This window comes from Uloborus diversus, chromosome 8 (assembly GCF_026930045.1).
Source record: "Uloborus diversus isolate 005 chromosome 8, Udiv.v.3.1, whole genome shotgun sequence".
NCBI classification, from domain to species: domain Eukaryota; kingdom Metazoa; phylum Arthropoda; class Arachnida; order Araneae; family Uloboridae; genus Uloborus; species Uloborus diversus.
Window position 1 is genome coordinate 14,865,692 of NC_072738.1, and position 16,329 is coordinate 14,882,020.

The 16,329-nt window shown below is 35.0% G+C and overlaps 1 protein-coding gene across 1 annotated transcript in view; it reads left to right on the forward strand.

Annotated features, from left to right (window-relative positions):
• Window positions 1-16,329, forward strand: part of LOC129227939 (retinaldehyde-binding protein 1-like) — an 80,779-nt gene that overhangs the window by 47,486 nt on the left and 16,964 nt on the right. The gene's annotated exons all lie outside the window — the stretch shown is intronic.

Sequence of the window (16,329 nt, forward strand, 5' to 3'; positions counted from 1 at the left end):
TCACATGTAATCTAATTAAAACTACCAGTATATAAAAAAGATCATAAAATATAAATATACGTTCGACCGATCCTCGATTACTATCTCACCGAAAAAAATATGCGCTCTTGTTAAAAGTTATTCCCCATACTTAAGGAACAGCGGGACAAAAGGTAGTGCATTAACCGTATATGTGCACGGTAATCACCAGTGCTCTAAGGGAGTACGCGGCTAAGCACCTCAACCAGACAGAAGAAACCAGAAAAAAGGGACTCAAGGATCTTCGAGAACTACAGTCGGATCCCGCTACAACGCGATCCGACTTACGCGAAATGGCTATAACGCGAGTTTTTCATGAGTAATGAATTTTTTAGTGCGGATACAAATTACTCGCCTGCAACATGAAATTTTTCGGAAAAGAGCGGCGGAGAGTTAGAATGGGCTTCGTTGACACTAAATATTGGTTTTGTGAATTTACTTTCATCCCTTTAGCATCACTGAAAGCGGAAGTTCACTCACTGTATTAGTCTAAACAAACAAGGCTTTACTTTAGTTTATACAAATAACCGCTACGATTCTTTACTTTTTTTTTTCATTTTACATATGAATGTTGATAAAATACATTCTGATCGCGCTGCAAAAACCTTCTTCATTTTTTAAATTATAAATATATTTACTATATCTATACTGTTAAGTGCTATAATAATGCCGTAGTGTACATACTGTAAGTACCATACTGCTTTATTTTAAGTTTCTCTCCCCCATTAATCATTGATTTTGTGCTAAATTACAGAATTTTATGTCAAATAATAACGCTTTTTCTAAAATACAGAAAAAGGTTGTTCTTTGTAAAAGATACTGCAATATATAGTTAATAAATTGTTTGAAATAATATGAGAGGTGTTTACAAACGTCTGAAACAATTAGGTATGCTTATAAAACATTAAACATACCTTGTTCCACAACGCGAAATTCCGACTTACGCGAGGTGTGTTGGAACGCATCCCTCGCGTAAGTCGGGACTCGACTGTACTGAAAAGTAAGGACACAAGTCTTTAATTCTATTGCAATATCTCATAGTAAAACCTTCATAACCAAAATTCTCGTAATCCGAACGGACACTAATCAAAACGCCGCGCCACAAAGACGAATCACACGTAATCTAATTAAAACTACCAGTATTTAAAAAAGATCATAAAATATTAATATACGTTCGTCCAAATCAAGTGATTTCTCACCGAAAGAATGTGCACTCTTGTTAAAAGTCATTCCCCACATTTGTTAAAAGGCTGGATAAAAGATAGACCAAAGAAGAAAAGACAAGCCAAAGAATTATAACTAAATAGAGAAGGTTGAGGTAAGTGGGACCCATTAAAGAACAATTCGTTTTAAAACCTTCCACAAAAGTTTTGAAACAAAAAAAATTTCACTCATTGTCATATTTTATCTTGGATATCATTAATAAACAAAAAATCATCATTATTTTCTAATATAATGCATTAACTTTTCTTAACGATTATATTTTGTAAAAAATCGAAATGGTGTTCACTTACCCCACAGTGAGGGGTAAGTGGGTCACCCCGCTTTTATTAAAATTTAAATGAAACATATCTAAAAAAAAAGCGGGGTCAGGGGGTCTTACATGATAAAGAATGTAAATTTTTAGTGTGAATTATTTTTTTGTAAATGCGTCCATTTGTGAGATTCTTACTGTCTTTTAAAAATGTATCACGGAAAATTTTAAAACAAAACTATTTCATTTGTGAAATTTATTGAAAGCCTATAGGTATATTTGCTTTTACATATGAAGGTGTGTTTAATGAACGTAATACAGTTAATTTAGATCAATTTTGGTGAATTAGCCAAAAATATAAGTTGAAAAAGAAATTGGAAACACTAAATGACTGCGTCTATGCTATGAAGAACCATTATTACTTCCTTCTCAGTAATTTTTCCAACATCATCTGCACCATGCCAAGAAAAAGTCACTATTTCTTGTTGTTCCTAAAAATTCAACATAATTTTTTTATTTATATCTTCAACTTCCAACATTAGACCTTCTTTATGGTTTACTTTGATGTAAGTTTAACAAATACATAATCACCAGCTTTTGAACTTTTTGTAGCTGAACTATCAATTTCTACTATGTCATCATAGTTGTATTTTACAAATACAAAGCTGCTTTTGATTTTGAAATCTCCATTATTATAGGGGGACCCACTTACCCCTTATAGCACCAGTTTATGGGGTAAGTGGGACCCCTACTCTTAAACAATTATTAACAATATTTTACACAAAAATTCTTGTTGCTGTTTGAACTAAGTTAAACTATACGTGAAAAAATAATTATCATAAAAAAATAATTAAAACTAACCTAGAAACACTTCTTTAAAAAATGATGCTTGAACTCGCAAAAAAAATTAATTCAGAATTTTTTTTTTTTTTTTCTTCTCTTTTTGGACTAAGCGCTACGCCCTAGAAAAAAAATTCCACGATGCCCAAATATGTGCAACACCAATCACAGTGATGAAAGTTAACATGATCAGTGCAAAAAAGTTTGAAAACTTGATCCATATTTCAGTTTTAGGGGGGTGGCCTACTTATCCCAGTGACCCACGCGACAACCAACCCTAGTTGAGACTATGATCGCTAGAAAAGAAACAGAGATGTCATTCGGCGTGAATTATAGTCTTCTGTAAAACTCCGTAAATTAAATTTGCTTTGATAAGGAAGTAAGGGATCATATACAAAGTGAAATGAACACAAAATCTGATTTTTCAAATAGTGACCCCTATTTTTTCAATATGAATGAATTCCTGAAATGAAAAGCAGCTGGGTACGAAATTTCATAGCACTCCGTGAAGTAAAATATCAGATAGTAGCGTAAAACAATTCAGGGACCGTCAGCGCATTTGTAAATGGTACTTTAAGGTGAAAGTTTTCTGATCAATGCAATCAAAAAAGTTTATCAAATTCAAATTATTATTTCCAAAGTGATCGGTTTTTACCCATCTTAGGAAAACATAATATTACGGGAGCAGATAGAAAAAAATAACTTCAATAGTCTAGCATTTTGCTTAAAACTTAGTTGGAATAATGAAAATTCTGCATGCATTTTTTTTAATGAAAAGTCAGGGCGTTTTATGACGACAGACACAATTTCAGTTTAATCGGGTAGCTAGCTATTTTTAAATTAATACTTAAAATCACCCGGAGAGCCCCGCCCCCTAAATACCACTAGTTTCCTATCTCCACTGATGACGTCAAAATTTACTCCCATACCATTCTGTAGAGCCGCTATACAGAGAAGCAGACGCATCAGCTTAAGTTTAGCCAATTTGGATCGGATTTTTCATTGTTGCGCTGTTAGGGTTGCCACAGCCAAGTTTAGGCTTTCGCCAAATTTGCCGAAAATAGTACTTTATTTCATATATAATTCACGTGCCGATAATAGTCGCTCGCAGAGAACAACCACCAAACGCGATTACTCGCCAGAAAAGACAACCACTCAAACACGCGCTCCGATCCAAAAAGGTTGATCTTAAGCTGATGATGCGCCGGCTCGTATATATAGAGGCCTTATACCCTTCTAGTACTTGAAAGTGATAAAACATCAATAGCACTCTCAAGATGACTCTAAGCACAAACTGCAGTACTGCCTGTGCTATATTGTACAGTCTTAGAAATTAAAAAAAAAAAAACGAAACGAAACGCTCGCTCGTATTCAAAGACTATTGCCATTAGAGAGACGTCTAAAGTGTTAGTCTTTCAGAAATAATGCACTCTACATAATTAAGTTTCAAAACTATTGTACATGAACTTTAAAGTTTTTTATGAGAGCCCCCCTTTTTGACTACATATTTGGCATCAGAATCATCTTTTAACTCAACTGCTCTGGTTGAGTTAAACCCAAACTGGTTGAGTTTCAGCGGGACTAAATTTTGTTTTATTTACTCCAGCTGTTGCTTCGCAACTAAATTGAGAATAGAAAATAATTATTAAATAAAAACAAAAAAACTCGACTGCGTAAAAAAAAAGAAAACTTTTAAAAAAAATTAAGCCCAGTAGTTTAGAATATTATTAAGTACAACTGAATAACTTCACCATTGAATGTGTGAATCGATACACACATAAAATAAATCATACATTCAAAAGCAGAATAAAAGGATCAATTTTTGAACAATCGAAGAACCCCGTAAAATTTGAATGGGCTCCGGCTGTTGATTCTTTTATTCAGCTTTTGAACTTATGATTTTTCTTATGTGTGTAACGATATTATAAGACTATTTCAACGGTGTAGTTATTCAGTACTACTTAATAATATTCTAAACAATTGAGCTTATTTTTAAAAAAAAAAATTTTACGCAGTCGGGTTTTTTTGTTTTTATTAAATAATTTTTTTTTTCACTTTTTAGTCAATTTTCATTAACTTGGTTATTATGATTATAAGACGATAAATTTCGCAATCTTGTCATTTTAATGAGAGAGCTTATATGTTGAGGATTATTAAGTAACATGCTGTGGTCTAAACTACTGATTATTACCTCTAGGGACCTAACTCGGCTTAAAACTACATATGCTTGACCTTTAGCAAAAATACGCGAACTTAAGTCAACTACAGCTTTATAAACAGCCTGTATAATAAATGATGACGCGAGCTCGAAAACGTCCTAAGTGAAATCATTCGCGCAAAACTAAAAAAGCCCGTCGAGAAAGTACACGTCACGAAACTCAGTCTCGGAATCACGATAAAAACAAATGCAACATGTTAGAGATGAAAATTGAACTATTAGACTTATTAGTAAACAAAAACTCAAGCAGCAAAACGCTACCTGCACTTGTCACACGCAGGTAGCGTGCAACACGATCCCGAACTGACAATATGGCGACTGGTTGTTTTAACGGTGAATTTTGATCATCGAAGACCCACCGTCGTCATTAAAGGGGACTGGGCGACGTTAAATATGCTCGTCGTCTCAATGTCCTCCAAGTGAAACGATACCTCTGGGGGTGCTGGCACCAGGTTCGCTATTAGCTCCTGGACTAGTTCTAAATTCTCATTAACTGTTCGATCCGGTGATGATGCTGCCATCTATCGGTATATAAAATAATGGAGGCAAGGCACTTAGTATGCAGTCCTCGACATAAATACAGTTGTAGTCAGTTGTTGACTCTGAATAGGAATAGGAATAGGAATAGGAATTTTGATCACTGTAATGTGTTTAGTGACACTCCCAAAGTTAAGACAGACGATTGACGCAAGAATCATCGAAATTGGCCAAGGCGTTTAGCCTCTACAACGCCACATAGGAACAAGCATGCATACACAGACTCATAAACACATTACCCTCTTTTGCGTCGCGCGTGTTCAGTCAGGTAAAGAAAGCATCTCATAATGTTGAAAGGATTTTTGATACTTTTGCATGTCATACATAAACCACTTAGGGTACGGCAAAGATTGTTTTTTTTTTTTTTTATTTCAAAGCATGATTCAAACCAAAAATAAAAACGTCATTATCTGTAATATGATCTGAAACTATATTATATTTTGATGGGGAAATAGTCTAGAAGATATTTTATACCGATATCCATCACATTTGAGCTCAAAATATTCGGTAGTTTTTATAATATGCTAAATTATCAATTTTTCTTCTGTTTGAGGATCCGTATCATCGGTAAAAAGACGAATGGGGCGTATCTCGCTTTTAAGCATTTTGCAGAAAATCAATTTAAAGATTTCCAATTTACTGTATCGCTTGGGAACCGCCACCAGTGTGAGGGACTGTAACTTTTTTAATATTAATTGTAGAGATACGCTCATTGATCGTATAATAGAATCGACTTTGGACATTTCCGTGGTGGGTATAACTCTTTTTTTTTTTTGAGAAGCCCATTCGTTTTTTTTAGCGACGGTATATTTTGCAAACCGAGACAGTGGAAGTTAATTTCAACTTTCAGAAAAAATTGATCAACATAGAAATGTGATCACTTATTGCACCATTGCACAAGAATTATTTTTAAATCATACACTCCTGGTCGGAGGTGTGGAACGTGACTTGGTCTCGGAGAAAATCTGATCCATGTAATTCAAAGGGACAGTAACGCATCAGCATTAGATCGTCTATAAAATGTGTAGCCCTTTTTTGTAATTTTTAAATGCCAATTCAGCTCCTAACCATTCCAAATGCAGATGAACGTAGGGCAGCTGTGCCTGTTTCTTGAAAAAACTAAACTAGTTATTCAGATATAATACCAAATAAGGTAACAGAATATCCCTGACTGAAGAGGTGTGGTGCAGCAGATTTGGGGGGGGGGCAAAAAAATCTCCTACCGGCCTTGATTTTAACATTATTGCCGATCCTAGTACAGTAGTTTATACAGGGTGTTCCGGTTTAACCTGCAAGACCTCTATTTTCGCAACTGTTAGTCCTTAATGCTTATTTCCTGTTGCAAAAATGTTCAAAATCAGCAGCAGAGTAAAGATATTGAAAGTTTGAAGCAAAAATACAAAATTTAACTTTTTATATGGGCCCTAGGTCCCGTAACTTATGTTTAGAGAAATAATCTCCATTAAAAACTATTACTGACACAAAAAACTTGACATTTGTGCGAACAAAGCTCAAGGAAACATTCCAGTTCAAAGTTTTAAGGGCCCATAAGAAGATAAATTTGGAACTTATCGCTCTTTCAAAAAAATGACATGTTGTCAAAGTAAAATTTAAAAAAAAAAGGTATTTCATATTTTTTATTGCTACTCAAAAATAAATTCAAATATTATACCATGATACGTAAGAACACATTACAAAACCTCGAACAATTTCTAAAACCACACTCTATGCTCACAGATAATTTTAAACCCTTGTTAACTGCTATAGTTCCCCCCAAAAAGTGTTACAGACGGCAAGTGTAAAGTGGCTTAAATCACAAAACACTGCGTTTCATATCTCGGTGAATATTGGTCGTACTAATTTCAAACATTTTGTGTTGTAATTATTTTTCAATGGAGATTATTTCCTGAAGATAAGTTAGGTGACTTGGAGTCCGTATAAAAAGTTCAGTTTTGTATTTTTTTTTTTTTTTTGACTCATTTTTATTTTCACTTCAAACTTTCAATATTTTAACTCTTTATCTGATTTTGAACCTTTTTGCAAGTGGAAGTATGCCTCTAGGACTAAAGGTTGCGAAAATAGAGGTTTTGCAGATTAAAACGGAACATCCTGTATGCATGTGGAAAGGCTTTTTGAATTCCCCTACAGAAAAAAAAAACATTCTGGCTGTGCTAGTGCGTAGCGGAATTTTACTTCCAACTAAGTTTTAAGCAAAATGCTAAAATACTGAAGATTTTTCTTTCTTTCTTTTAAAATCTGTAACCGTAATATTATGATTGCCCTAGTTGGATAAGAAGTCATATCTTTAGCAAAACTCGAAAGTTGTCAAGTAATTACTTAAAGTTAAAGTATTATAGTGCGTAGTTTCAGTTATAAACGCAGAAACATTTATTTATGCAGTAATCTCCCGATTATCCGCGGAATGGAGTGGCACAAGTGCCGCGGATAATAGAAATCGCGGATAAACCGCAAAAAGGCTAAAATAAGGAAAAAACTGTTGTTCTTCAAATACTTGGCTGTAACTACAACTTTAACTTTAACTATAACTTTAGCTGTAACTGCAACTTTCTACAAACAGTGAAAATATATAAAATACAGCAAAACTACTTTATATTGTATCCAATAGAACTTAACATAAGAACAAGTGTATATACGATGTAGAAAACGCAATAAATAAATAAGCAGATAAATAAATAAAACAACAACAAATGAGCTTCAATTTACAATTTTTTGACAAAAAAAAAAAAAAAAAAACCAGCCATTTGTTTTTCCTTTTTGCTATGAAAATACATGCTCCTCCTGATTGCTAAATGACCCGCGGATAATTCGCCACGCGGACAATCAGGAGTAACAGTAATTTATTTTGCATTGATCGGTAAACTTTGACCTTCAAGTATCCATTTAAATACTGTGATGGTCCATGATTCGTTTTTCGCTAGTGTCTTTTCTTCTACAAGTCGGAATGCAATGAAAGTTCGCAACTCAGCTACTGATAGTTTTAGGAACTCATTTGTGTCTTAAAAAAAATGGGGGTTAATATTCAAACATTTGGAGTTTGGGTTCAAAACACTTGATATTTTATCAAAATTTAATTCACGTAGTTCTAAAAACTTTAAACCAAGTCAGATAATACCTTTCTTTCTTTCCTAGGACGTATGATAGCCGAATAATTCAAAGTGTTTCGTTTCGTGTTTTTTTTTTTTTTTTTTTTTTGAGCAATCACGATTGCTTATTGTTCTCACTTGACTGTTTTTGGCGTCTTTTTATTTTTCCCACCGCCACCCTCCGCACCATCACCGTCGACGGGCTCCTCACGATGCTGCTCCTATAGCGAAAGCCGTCTTCAGGTTGCATCCATGTCCTACACACACGCGCATACATACACAACTGCACACACGCACGCACACACACACACAAACAAATACACACACACACACACAAACAAATACACACGCATACACATACACATACACAAACAGATACACACACGCATACATACAGACACCCACACATACACAAACAGATACACACACGCATACATACAGACACCCACACATACACACACAAAAAGATACACACACACATACACACAAGTACCCACACATTCATGCCTGCACACAGACACCCACACATACACAAACAGATACACACACGCATACATACAGACACCCACACATACACACACAAAAAGATACACACACACATACACACAAGTACCCACACATTCATGCCTGCACACAGACACAAACACATTTGCCTACACATACATACACAAACACATATGCCTACACATACATACACATCCCCCCACACACACACATTCATACACACAACTACTCACACACTTATGCCAGCACACAGACACAAGCACACATCCCTACACACATACACATAACCCCTACACACAAACACATATCCCCCCCCACACACACAAACACACACGCCTACATACACACACTCGTGATTGCGAAAAACATAATTTGAATTCAAGATGTCAAAATTCAAATTTTTTTTTTTATTATTAATGACTACCTCCTCAAATGCTCAAATGCAAGTGCGGTGCAGTCCGGCAAGAAAAAAACAACTTAGCATTCATTCGGGGGAGAGCGAAATGGATGTTTAGACCAGTGTTGCCAGACGTCCCGGATTTCAAGGGACAGTCCCGCATTTTTAAATATTGTCCCGCGTCCCGGGGAACTTCCATACGGGACGCCTAAAGTCCCTTATTCCAGCTAATAACAATATTTTACAAAACGAGACAGTATTTTAAGGGAAAAAAGTAAAGTAAAATAAAAAATGTGAAATAAAGAGCAATTAGAAAATCACATGACAGCAAACGAAAAAGTTATTTTCGATTTAGTTTGGTTTTTGTTTTGGCGGCAGACCATGAGGAGCCGAATGATTGCTTCCTTTTGGCGCATTGACTAATGTATATAGTAAAAAATGTATCTCTGCGCATGCGTCATCAATCACAATGAAAAGGATTTTTATATTTTGATCGGCGACATTTTGTAAGGTTTAATGTTTTGTTACGATTGAATTTTTCTGATTTATCATGAAGAGACGTTCAACGTCAGAAAGCACCCCTTAAAAATATACCATATCCAGTAACCGTCCTCAACTTCAAAAGTATCCCCCCCCCCCCCTTTCCACTCCTAGAAACCTGTCCGGTATTTACAGTTCCAACAACTGGCAACCCTGGTTTAGACCGATATTTAAGTGAAAGATTTTCACGACAACAATACTTCCTCTTTACAAAAAGGAAGCAATAAGGAGGTTTTTGGTGAAAAAACACTCAGTAAAAATAATTATTTATCAATTTTGTATGAGTTGAAGAATCGCGATATTTACTCATTGAATAGTTACTCATTTCTTCACTAGATGTCGCTACAAGGTAGAATGATCTAGAGATCCTAAATACGGATAGATAGGACAACTTCAGAGTGGCGGCCATCTTATGTCCAAAATGCTCACTCCCCGTAGACCGTAATGCATCTTCTGCCCCAAATATCACAGTACATTTCATCGAAAAAATTAGAAGCTAGTTATGATATTATGAAATGAAATGTGAAGATCACAAATATATGTTTGTTTTCTATCTTTATGAACAAATTTTTGAGGAAAAAAAATTTCTTTGTAAGCGCTATGACGATACGAAACGATTGGCACCGGATGGCCAGACTTGGCGCTCACTCCGTTTGATGGAAATACGAGGAGAAGAAAAATCAGTCTATTCTTCAGAAATTTCATTCCCTACATTCCGTAGGAAATCTAGAAATTCACACAGCGCAGCATTTCGAGCTAAAAGCACTTGGACTGAACATGGCGGACAGCGGCGCGCCGTTGTCCAATTTCTCCGTATTTAGCAATATGAAGCTGCAGCGCCATCTATGACGGAAATTTTGTACTACTAAATATATGTTATAAAATTTCAGCAAATTCTAGTCTTCGCTTGTTCATCGTCTACAATCAACGTCTTCTTGTAATTCCATTTTCGACACCGTCAGACCATCTCGCCCTGTGCAGGTTGGAAATTTTCCTGACGTCACGCTGTATAACGTGCTCTTTTTCTTTTTCAGTGCATTTAATATCAGCGTTAGAAATTCGCAATCATTGTCAAGTGGTATTGCGCTCGATATTAATACTGCACCTCAGAGCCAGAGGAGCGTAAGTCACACTATGATAATTTTGCAGAAGAGAGGAAGAACTGTCTTCTGGCCCATGCAAAGAATGGGACGCGCGCTTTTTTTAACTCTAGTAAAAAATTGAAAAATATTGTTTTTAAAGAATTACGTTCGCATGCTCGGTGCAGAATAGGTTTCAGCGTACTTATGCACTTATGCACTTATTACTTAATGCACTTATTAACAGAAAATCGCAACTTTTGGACTTTGGTCCTTCTGATTCTGAAGTGCAGAATATGTGGACCAAAGAAAATATTTTTAATACACCTTAGCATTGACTACCAGTATTTTGAAAGAGTGAAGGCTTATTTATATGTAAATTTGCTTTCGTACCTATATGCAGATATCAGTCTATTCATTATCAAGTATCACGCTCTTCACTCTGTGAAGAACGGCTGAATCGAAAAGAAGATGACAGGGAGGAATGTATATGAAATGTCATCCGGAATCTCGAATATAAGCGCCATCTAGTGAGAGAAAATATTACTATTCATAATCGTCCTTTTAAGCAAAGCAATAGGTTTTTATTATCCTCACATTCTGTGTGTTCCGTTTTTTTAAAGTACATTTCAATCCTCTAGGACATCGGTTCCCAACCGGTGCTTTGCGAACCCCCAGGGGTTCGTGAGAGGTGCAAAGGGGTTCACGAAAATAATATTGAAATGGCGGAATTTTAACATGTGTTTTGAGACTGCAGTCCTCGGCTGGATTGACTGAGCTGGCGGTGCCTTTCTTCCTTAGTCATGGCTATAGGGCGGTGACTTACTGGAATGAAGTCTTAAATTCAAGCGGTTTTTGTTCAACATTTATTCCTTTGTCTCTAGCACATTCGATACTCTTTGCATGAAAATGTCAGCCTACTTGCTGACATTATTGTACGTTAAAAAATTAAGTCTGTCATTACAAGGCGCGAGTTTTACTGCTTTCATTGAAATGATAGAATCGAAGCCATGCCTAAAAAGTTCCACTTAATAATGCTCAGTAGCTCAAGAAAATTCGATTAAACCTGATGGAAACATTACATGGACCATATGCAAGAACATGAAACATCTTTATAGTTATGTTTCGAAGTTTAGCTTCGTTATCATTTTAGTGCGTCGAAGGTTTAGCACAATAATTTTCACACTACACAGACTACACAATACAATATGCTTCCAGCATCATTGTCGAAAACAGAATGAATGGCTAGCAACTTAAAAGACCACAGGAAGCGTGAAAAAATAAATTTATTAAGAAAATGTTCTAATGTGAAGCTTGCAGCAGTGTGAGATATGCAGTAAAAATCAACGGGACGAAATAACATTGGAAAAAGAAAAGATTTTTCTGGCTCCATGTTTTGTATTTTTTTTTTTTTTCCCCTGCTTATTCTCTCAATTTAGTGATTAAAAGTAGCACTGAAGGAAACAACCCCAATCTGATTAATATTGTTACTACCACTGGTTTCCGTATTCTGTTCTCTAAAAGTTTTGTTCCAAAAAGCGAGAATTTTCTAATTTAGTTGCAGTTATTTTTACGGAGTTTTACTAAATATTTTAATATTTTCATTGAATGCATTTTCTCACGATGAATCTAAATACAAGTTATTTCAATTTTAATGTTTTACTACTTTTAAATGGTTAAATAATTGGGAAAATTTTATTCAAATGTACTTCGATTCAAAAATCATAGATGATTATCTTGATCTTAAGGGTAATGCTTAAAATTAATTTAAAGAATGTGTTCATATTTCACGCATCTTCTTCTCTTTCGAATATTTTCCTAAGTTTTCTTCTCCTTTTTTTTCTCCTCTCTCCCTCTAAGTAATGGATCTTTTATCAATTTATTTTTTCAATAACATTACATTTTTCAGAAGTCAATTTTTGTTATGTTCGAAAATGTGAGCTAAAAAGCCTACCTTTATTCACATAATTATTTTTTTTCGATTTTGAGACTTCTTACTGATTTCTATAATATATTTAACACGTTTGTTTTCATTAAAAAAAAAATAATAATAATAATAATAGAATTTTGCGTTATTGCAAAGATCGCAATGATTCTTTCTTAAGATTCGCTGATGCTACACACACAAAATGCATTTTCTACCCTCCCTAATTTTTCAGAAGAAATAAAATTGTTACAAAATTTTACCTTACTTTTAACTCTTTATCAATTTCTCAAGTTCGCTGTCATTATTGGCAGAAATGACAGAGTTTTAATTTAAAACTTTAAAAAATATTTTCAACCTTTTAAATTTAAGTATGAGTTTTATATATATATGTATATTAAAAAAAAAAAAGCTAGTGGTACCCGCTTGGCTTTGCATGTAGTAGAAAATTAAAAGATCATTCGGTTCTCCTGTATATTTACAAATAATGGATGATGAATTTCTCGCAAATTTGCTGTGTTCATTTGCTCGCCCATGTTGCAGTTCCACGTTATGATGATTTGGTAACTTACTCGTCCACGTTATGATAATTTGCTCGGTAAAATATTCTTAAAATTGGAATAGAAAAAGAACAAGATCAAATTTTCGAAAAATCGCTTCGAGGTGCACTGCACACCCCCATGTTATAAACCAATTCTGTGACAAATTTCATGGAAATCGGCCGAACGGTCAAGGCGCGATGCGCGTCACAGAGATCCAGACAGAGAGATATCCAGAGAGACTTTCAGCTTTATTATTAGTAAAGATAAGTTCTCATTTTATCCTCTTAGGATCCCTCAAGGGTATAAAACCCCTCGTCGGGAGTCAGCTTATCGTCAGATCCCACAGTTACAATAAGCCATTAAAGAAAGTAACACACATACCAGAAACATTTTGATCTGAAATTTCTGTTGAACTGCCGAAGAAAATTTATGGTACCAAAAACTGGATTTGCCTATAAAAACCCCATAAAAAACAGCTGGGTTTTTACAAGAAGCACTTTTGAGAAAAGTTCTACTTTTCCATTTTCATCTGAATCTATTTCACCACTAACACTGCTATAACGGTTGGGATCCGCAATTGAATTTCCGAAGCATAAGTAGGCGTGATGCGCATGCGCCGCTCGTTTCTTTAACCACTGAAGTGCCTGAAATCAGTTCTTTCCGCAGGGCTTTACTTTCCGCAACAGCTACATTATCCCTTAGTTTTCATGTTCACGTTCTTCGTTTATACCAGGGAGTAAAAAAAGGGGGGGGGGGGGAGGGGGGTTGAAGTAAAAATATCTGACTGGGTGTAAATTTTTACTTCAAAAACTAAAATTTCAAAAATATTTTAAATTCATAAAAAAATTTACAAATTTCGTAAATTATATTTTAATGTGTATTGTTGCGAGTTAATGTTAGTTAATGTATACTTAATGTCGTCTGTGTTTAAGTGCATATCGTTTAACTTCCTTTTACAAGATTTTTACTTGTGAACGTTTTTCAATAACACATTCTGCTCACATCTGTTTCAATGTAAAAAAAAGTTCTATAATCAGGAAAACATTTTTCACTTGAAGTTCGTGTTATCTACATTTTAGAACGATGAAATGATGTCACCTTTTTTTTCAAAATATTTGACCCCACGCCCCTCATTTCTTTTGTCACACTTCACCCTTTGTCACATGTCATGAAATATTCCCTTCACGTAATATCGTCGCCTCAGAGCACCAGTAACACATCTAATCCCAGGAATTACACTAAGATATCCTACTGTTGCTCTGAGGCGACGATATTATAAAAATGCTTTCATTTCAACCAAAATGGGGGATGTCCCACTTCTTCCCTTTCACCCCTTGTCACAAACAGTCACAATTTTGTGACCCCGCTCCCCCTCCCCCTGAAGCGCGACATCATTTGTGGATGGCTCCTAAGTTTCCATTTTCTTCTCTACTGAATGAATATTGAGTAGTGATTCGACCTGTCTGCTCATGCATAGATGTTTTACCCAGGACCGGATTTAGGAATTTTAGGGACCTCTGAACCCCTGAAACAATGCAATCGGTGAAAAGTGGTGCAGAGGTGCAACCGCATACCTTTTCTATTATTACATATGCTACAGGTTTGGGTACACTGACGATACCTAAGCATAATGCAAATAGCAAAAAAAAAAAAAAAAAATGCTGCAAAAAAAAAAAAAAAAAAATGTGCTTCGTAAATATACGATAGAAGTAAAACTTTTATCTTTTATTTATTTATTTTTTCGCATTCTGAAGTGTTATTTCCCCCGTATGTCTTCTCTCACACCACGCTCTTGTCCTTTTTGCGCCTGCCAAAGTTCTATTCACAACAAAATAGATTATTAACAATGAGAAAACTAAACAATACTCGATATCCGGTTTTTAATTGTTGCGAAAAAATATTGAAAAATATTAGTAATTTTAAAGTTAATTTTGTCAATAAAAGTTTACAAACCTTTATCATTTGGCGAAATTAGGCGATCCATTCGGCAAAATTATTATCATTCTGCAAAATTTACAACAAAATGGATTATGAGCAACGAGAAAACTAAACAATACTCGAAATCCGCTTTTTAATTGTTGCGAAAAAATATGGAAAATATTAGTGATTTTAAAGTTAATTTTGTCATTGAAAGTTTACAAACTTTTGCCATTCGGCAAAATTTGGAGTTCCATCACCCCCCCCCCCCCTTTCCGGGGCCGAATTTACTTTTTTGGATTTGGGGGGGGGAATGTGAATTTTCGCCCCCTTTTCCTCAAAAGAAATATAATAAAAATAAGTTCGGCTCGCCCCTGGCTAGATCCAAACATTTTTCAACTAGTACCAAGATTTTTGAGAACCAGCCGTTTCTCAACAACGCTCTCTCATCAATGATACTTTCGCCGGCTGATGTTTCAAGGGCAAACACAGGAAAAGAAAGCAATATATTGCATGGGGAAATGAAGGAAATGTTGAGGCAAATGTGCCATCAAGAAGTCGTGACCCAATTTGAGGTCGCAATTGAGGTTTTCAAAGGAACTTGTATTACTCAATTCACGTGTTTCAATTTGTGGACGTTTTCCTGCACCTCTAAAAAAAAACTTCAAACTCAGTTGAACGAGATTTTTTTTTTCTTCTTGACGTGCAAATGTAGTAGAAAATAGCTGCTTTTCTTTACAATTGAACAGCTTATTTCTCATTTCAATTTCAGCCATTTCTTCAAATAGCTACTTTTTTTTTACAACTGAACAGCTTATTTCTTATTGCAATTTCAGCCATTTCTACTAATAGCTATTTTTCTTTACAATTGAACAGCTTTTTTCTTATTTCAATTCCAGCCGTTTCTTCAAATAGCTACTTTTCTTTACAATTGAACCGCTTATTTCTTATTGTAATTTTAGTCATTTCTTCAAGTAGTTACTTTTCTTTACAATTGAACCGCTTTTTTCTTAATTCAATTTCAGCCATTTCGTCACAGTCTTTCACTCTCCTTCAGGCGGAAAATATTATTCTTTGTTTTAATTGTTAGTTATTTTATTTTATTTTAGTTATCATTTTTTTCAAACACTTTTAACTCTGCATTTAAAACGTCCGGTAGGCAACTTATTATAACAAACGATGTGTGTTTTCAAAAATGGGGGGGAGGGGGTATGTGGGTGCGATCTTTTGACAAT